The sequence below is a fragment of the Herpailurus yagouaroundi genome, unplaced genomic scaffold, assembly GCF_014898765.1.
Source record: "Herpailurus yagouaroundi ecotype Mexico unplaced genomic scaffold, PumYag 186, whole genome shotgun sequence".
In the NCBI taxonomy this organism is placed as follows: domain Eukaryota; kingdom Metazoa; phylum Chordata; class Mammalia; order Carnivora; family Felidae; genus Herpailurus; species Herpailurus yagouaroundi.
Window position 1 is genome coordinate 38120857 of NW_024412417.1, and position 6458 is coordinate 38127314.

General features: G+C 47.2%; 1 long non-coding RNA gene across 2 annotated transcripts; it reads left to right on the forward strand.

The window, feature by feature from the left end:
- Nucleotides 1–4443: 4443 nt before the first annotated feature.
- On the forward strand, nt 4444–6122 carry LOC121043230 (uncharacterized). Of its 2 annotated transcripts, none has more exons than XR_005796747.1 (3): nt 4444–4552; nt 5127–5239; nt 5708–6122. It is a non-coding gene; the product is annotated as an uncharacterized LOC121043230 (long non-coding RNA). The 2 variants fall into 2 exon arrangements; XR_005796748.1 differs by having other exon boundaries at nt 4458–4556.
- Nucleotides 6123–6458: the final 336 nt, after the last annotated feature.

Here is a 6458-nt window from a genome sequence, read left to right on the forward strand (position 1 = left end):
ATCAGGCACATATGGGGGCGGGTGTGTGTGTGTGTGTGTGTGTGTGTGTGTGTGTGTGTGTGTGTGATTGCAAGAATGGTGATTTTTCTCCCCTTGCTTCATTTGTTCCCAGAAGGCCCTCCTTGAGAGCGACATTCCGGGCTCTCGCTCATGTGACTGCTCGCCCCAAACTCTCCCTGGGCTGGACTGTCTCTAGGTCTAGAGGGGCAAAGTGTTAGCAAATCCTTTTGGCCAGGAGTATAACGCCATGACCTGCCATCAGTTTCATGGGTCGTAAAGATGACCGTCTGCTCTCCATCTCTCTGTGTCCCACCTCCCTCCACGGGTTCTACAGTCAGGAGGAGAAGAAAAGGGTTATTATTTATGGACCGCCCCCCATCCCGAAGACCTCAGCAGCTGGTGTCAGTCATGAATGGAAGCTAGGCAAAGTGTTGTCATGCTATTCTTTCCCTGTACTGCCCACCTCACTTTTGGTTTTTCTCACATGCTTCATCCAACAGATGGTTCAACAAACCAGAATCCACTTCTGCCTTCTGTTGGTCATGGAGAAATGGAAGCAAATTCAGCTCTCTCCACTTGCCCAAGACAGGCCAGGCATCGTGCCTGGTGGTTTGCGTGCCCTTATTCCGATCCTCACAAGAAGTACGTTTCATTATCCCCACATGAGGAAGCTGAAGTTCAGAGGTAAAGCTACTTGCTCGATGCCACAGAGGTGCTTCACTCCAAAACACAGCCCTCTTCATCACGCCCAAAGGAGTTTCCAGGGTTCCGAAAAGCTGCCTTGGGAACCACGGTGGGAAAGGCAAGGAGAAGGAGAGGGAGGCTGAGTTGTCAGGGTCCCAAGCCCACCTCACTTCAGCCTGAGCCACAGACCTTTTGATCCGTTTTGTATGACTTACTGTCTCATCTGTAGAAACTGTTAATATTCCCTCCTTTGAACGGTTTTATGCCATCAACGGAAGCTCACAATCCAATTCTTTATTCCTGACCAAGTGCCTTGAATCAGTGGTAGATTTTTATACTCAGTGGCATCTTGGGGTCAGGAGTAGGTTACGTGTGAACGTTTATTTGCAAACGTGTTTTTATGTTTAAATGACACAAAACATGAAGGTCTGAACAGCAGGTGCGACCCTAGGCCACCGGCTCCTTCCCTATCTCAGCTCTCACTGTGCCCCAGAACTTTCTGTCTTGCCTCCCCTGATTGAAGCTCCTTGGCATGTGGCCCAGACCCTCAGAGCCATGGCTTGTGCTCCAGTCTCCTGTCCTGGAAGCATATGTATGGGGACATCTCACTGACTGAGTATGACATCACAGATTCATGGGTACCAGAACATCTTGTTCATTTCCCCCACCTTGTTTGAGAAGACATCCCAGGATGTGAATGAAGGACACCCTATGGAAGCTGACAAGGACATTGTTCTCTGCCCTAGGCCTGTTAGGTGAGGGCAAGAGGTCTGGGCTGGAATGATCGAACACCCCCAGGATCTTGCATGTGTAGGGAATGATACAGAGGGGCAGGGATAGGAGGTAATATTCACACTGGGTGCAGGAGACTCAAAAGCCCATCACTGAGTATCTACACAGTGAAGCCTGTGCCTACCTGACGGCCCAGCAATTCCTCTGGAATTGCGACATCTAAGAAAAATTAATGCACAAGTCCACCAAAAGACAGGTGCAAGCCATTATCACAGCAGTAGTGTTCATCATAATCAAAAACTAGAAACAATCCATAAAAAAATAGAATGAGCGAGACATTTTGGTAAAATTATACAAGAGAGTGTGATACTGCAGTGAAAACAAAGAAACCATGAACTATTATCACCGGCAACCACATGGAAACATCTCACAGATATAACGAGAGAGCGAGCGAGCGAGCGAGCGAGAGAGAGATGTTGGCAGTCCTGGTGGTTGCACTTGAACCAGACAATGATGACAGGCTCTTGGCAGTGTTCTCAGCTGCCCAGATTTCCGTGGTTCTGATGTTGGAGCCACATTCCCCGCCCCCAGCCTGCATGTGGATCCTTGAACCACCTGCTATCCTGCCAGTAAATTCCTTTTACATTCATGTGACCTCTAGTCTCTTGCTTTGTTGGTGACCCAAGCCCTCTTCTAGCATGTAACCTAGGGCTGGAAAGTAGAAGCAAATAAAACAATAAATGTGATTGCACTTTGTCAATTGTAAAGAACCAAGATACGTGAAAGGCATTATTATTAATTTTAAAAAGGCAAAGGAAATGGGTGTTTGAAATGCTCAGTTGGTTTGAAACATTGAAATCATCTAAAACCATGCTTTACAAGGCTGCCTAATTGCAAAAAGCTATAAACCCTCTTGGGAAAACAACCATTAAAAAAAGCATGACATTTCAAAATGTGATACAAGTCAGGACCAACTAGCTCATGATGGTTATTGTAGCAGGATCGTTATTTTGGTTTAATGGGACACTTTATTTATTTTTTTTTTAAATGTTTTTTTTTTAATTTTTTTTTTCAACATTTATTTATTTTCTTTGGGACAGAGAGAGACAGAGCATGAACGGGGGAGGGGCAGAGAGAGAGGGAGACACAGAATCGGAAACAGGCTCCAGGCTCCGAGCCATCAGCCAGAGCCTGACGCGGGGCTCGAACTCACGGACCGCGAGATCGTGACCTGGCTGAAGTCGCACGCTTAACTGACTGCGCCACCCAGGCGCCCCATGGGACACTTTAAAAATACAATTAGATCTTTCGACTCTGGCAGAATAAAAACACAGAATGAAATGAAAATAGCAGGTATATCGGAAGACAACGTTACATAAGGAAATTATTTTGGTGAACTTTCTTTGAGTCAGGATGGTTCATAATTGTATAAGTAGATACTTCAATTTAAACATGAAATGCAGTAAATTAGTCAAGTAACAAAAAAAGCATCTCTCTCTCTCTCTCTCTCTCTGGTATTTCTCAATGAAATACATTAACGATTAGTGTTTTCTCGAGTTGTGTAAGTTGATGGCCTGATGTCTGCACACATTTCCTCTTCGTTTGGAAAGTGAACGTTCAGGGTACTGGTTCTTTTACAGCAGATGACCTTTCCATGAGGTCTGGGTCTCCTGGAGAACTCATGTCCCATCGTGGCCTTGGCTCCCTAGAGGCTCCTGAGTGGCCGCGTCAACAGTGCATTGTGGGAACTGCTCATGGAGTTGCTGGGATACATGGAAGGGCCTTTGCAGGGTGCACTGGCTTCCGTGTCAGAATCTCAGACTGATGCTTTCTCTCTGGGACCAGAATGGGTCTTCGATTCCTTCCTCCTGCCATGTTTGTTTAGCTGTTCCAGTCAGGATCTGCGTTGGGCAGAGGTGGCTAATTAATTCGCTGGAGGTTAAACACCCAGGGGTAGTTCTACCATTCACACCTATGCCGCCTCACCTGAGACTCCCAACAACCCTAGTGCCAGATATTGGGTATTCAGCTCCTTTTTGCAAGTGAGAAATCTAGAGGGGGTTGGTCACGTGTCCACGACCTGGAGGCTAGCGGCAAAAGCAGGATCAAACTCAGGTTCAGGATCAACCAGATGATTTGCGGGGCTTAGTGCAAAATGAAGATGTGGGACCTCTGTTTAAAAATTGTGAAGAAATTCAAGACGGTGACAGCAGAGTGTTAAACCAAGGGCAGGACCCTGCTGAGCGCCTGCGTTCATGTGACCGTGCAGCCTGCCCTGCTCAGGTTAGGTGGGTTCCAGACCCCAACTCTTTCAAGAATGGCAGTGGGGTTTGAGAGGGGTGCCTCTCTTCCTTGCCAGAGTTCTAAGCTAATGGAGAGAACCGGAATTATCAGGCCAATGGTGACAAAAACACCAACTTCGTTTTGGATGAAGCGGAGGCTGGAGACTGTGGCATAGGTATGCAGCCAAAGTGGGTTGCCTACTTCTGGACCCAGACTGAGGGAGTTCTCCCCAGTGGCTCTAGGGAAGGGAAGCTCTCTCCTAGGGGAGACAGAGCCTTTACGGCTCAGCTGCTGGCATGGCCAGCAGCATAGCGGAACCGGTTCTCCACAGATGGATGGATCCCAAGGAAGGAGAGAGAAGCCATTTTTTCAGATGGTTGACCCACATATCCCAGTCAACGTTCCCCAAACTCACTAGTTAAGGGACGTCACTTCTTCCCCCTTGGGAAGGAGTAATTGAGGGGGCAGCGAGAACTGAGGGGGCAGTAAGGGGGCAACAGGGGGTACTCTGTTAAGTCTTTATCCCTGAGTATAGTGGGCTCTTCTAAAATGGCTCTCCAAGATCCCTAGGTTAAACCTGGAGTTTAACCCCTCGCCTGGAGTGGGGGGCTGGACCCAGTGACCGGTGTCTAACAGAAGTGACTAGATGTCATTTCCATGGTTAGGTTACACATGATTGTGACTTCAGTCTTGCTCTCTCCCCTTCTCACTTGATCATCAATGGAGCCGGCTGCCATGTTACGAGCTGTTTGTGGAGAGGTGATGTACCATTGGCAGCCTCGCCCGATGGCCAGCAAGAAGCCGAGTCTCTCATTCTGACAGCCTCGGGGATCTGAAATCTATCAACAACCACGTGAGTGAGTTTGGAAGTAGACCCACCCTGGGTGAGACTGGAACTGGCAGGATGTGTGGGTCAGCCGTCTGAAAAATGGCTTCTCTCTTCTTCCTTGTGATCTGTCTGTGGAGAACCGGTTATCTCTCCTCAAGAGAGAGAGACTCCTCCTCCTTCACCCTTCCTCCTCTTCCTTCTTATTTATGGTCTCCTTGTGTTTCATGTAGATCAGAGGTTTGCAATTTTCGTTATTGAGCTAACGTGTACTATTTACAAAGAAAGTAATCATGGGTCCAGCTGCTCTTTGAAACTCAGGTCCCCTCTTCTCTTCCACACAATGCCTCCTGGGCCTCAGGTGACCTCTGAGGCACCTCCATGGAATGCATAGACTCTGTAGAACTTAGTTTGAAAAACGGTGACCAGGACTTGGTCAACAGTGTCACTATTGGTCTTTCTGATTAGACTATTGTCCCCCAATCCATCTCCTCCCTTCCTGGGTGGTATGTTCCTGAAAAAAACAATTTGGCCCTTCTTAAAAACTGCCAAGACATCCCTGCTGCCGTAAGATAAGAGCTCACCTCCTTCATATTTACAGTCAAGGTGTTTCACAATCTAATCCAAACTGACCTGGCCACTCCAACCTGGAGAGAAGGGGAGGGAACCATGATGAATGTGGACACCAGTTGAGACACTTGTGAAAACACCCAGGTACTTACTGAAGTCTTGTACTAGCAGGTTGTTGTGGTCCTCATGATGTGGTTTGAAGTGCTGGGGTCCAGAGCCAACGGTCAAGAATGAATTCTTGAGACACGTCCGGTGCAAAAAGGTGGTTTTATTAAAGCACAGGGGCCAGGACCCATGGGCAGAAAGAGCTGTCCTGAGATTGTGAGGCACCATTGATTATACACTTTGGTGGGGGTGGGGGGCTGGGAGAGGTAAAGACAACATTTCCAAAAGGGTTTTCACATACAGAAGACTGACAGCATCTTGGAGGCTTAGCTATCATCAAGCGAAGGTTGTTTTTCCCTCTACCAAAGCGTTAACATTAAGATTAGGAGTTCCTGGAGGAGAGTCATTCTCTGCCTGTCTCCAGTATTTGTCAATGGGCTGCAGGTTATATAAGCAAATTTAATTTTATCTACATTTCCTTTTGCCTTCGTTCTTCACATCATTAAGGAGGTCACGAGGGCGAGCTCTAATCCCATATGACCGTGTCCTCAGAAGAGGAGCTTAGGACACAGACACAGAGGGAAGGCTGTGTGAGGACACAGGGAGAAGATGGCATCTACAAGCCAAGGAGAGAGCCCTTGGATCAAAGCAAGCCTACTGATGCCTCGATCTCAGACTTCCAGCTTCCAAAGTTGTGAGGAAATAAATGTCTGTGGCATAAGTCCACTCAGCCTGCGGTGCTTTGTTATGGCGGCCCGAGCAAACTCATACATTGGTGTCCACCCCAAAGAGCTGTTGTGTGCTTTAAAGGAGATAATGTGTGTAGAAGAACATTCACTCAAATTGTCCACAAAAATTCAATGAGTGCCTGCTACATATTGCTGTCTCTGATGCACAAAAATACAAATGCAACGTTGGTGAATATTGCAATTATTACGAAGAGACAAATTGGCAGGTGGATTTTGTCGTATCTTTTTTTCTTAAACATTTTTTAATGTTTATTCATTTTTGAGAGAGAGAGAGAGAAAGAGAGAGGGAGTAGGAAAGGGGCAGAGACAGAGGGAGACACAAAATCTGAAGCAGGCTCCAGGCTCTGAGCTGTCAGCACAGCTTAACCGACTGAGCCACTCAGGTGCCCTCTTTTTTTCTTTTTTTTTTCTTTCCAAAATGGCAATTGCAGTGTCTCATTGTTGGCCTGATTCATAAAGGAGCAGGGGGATGATATGGTTTCACGCATAATTATAGGGCTCTCTTCCCT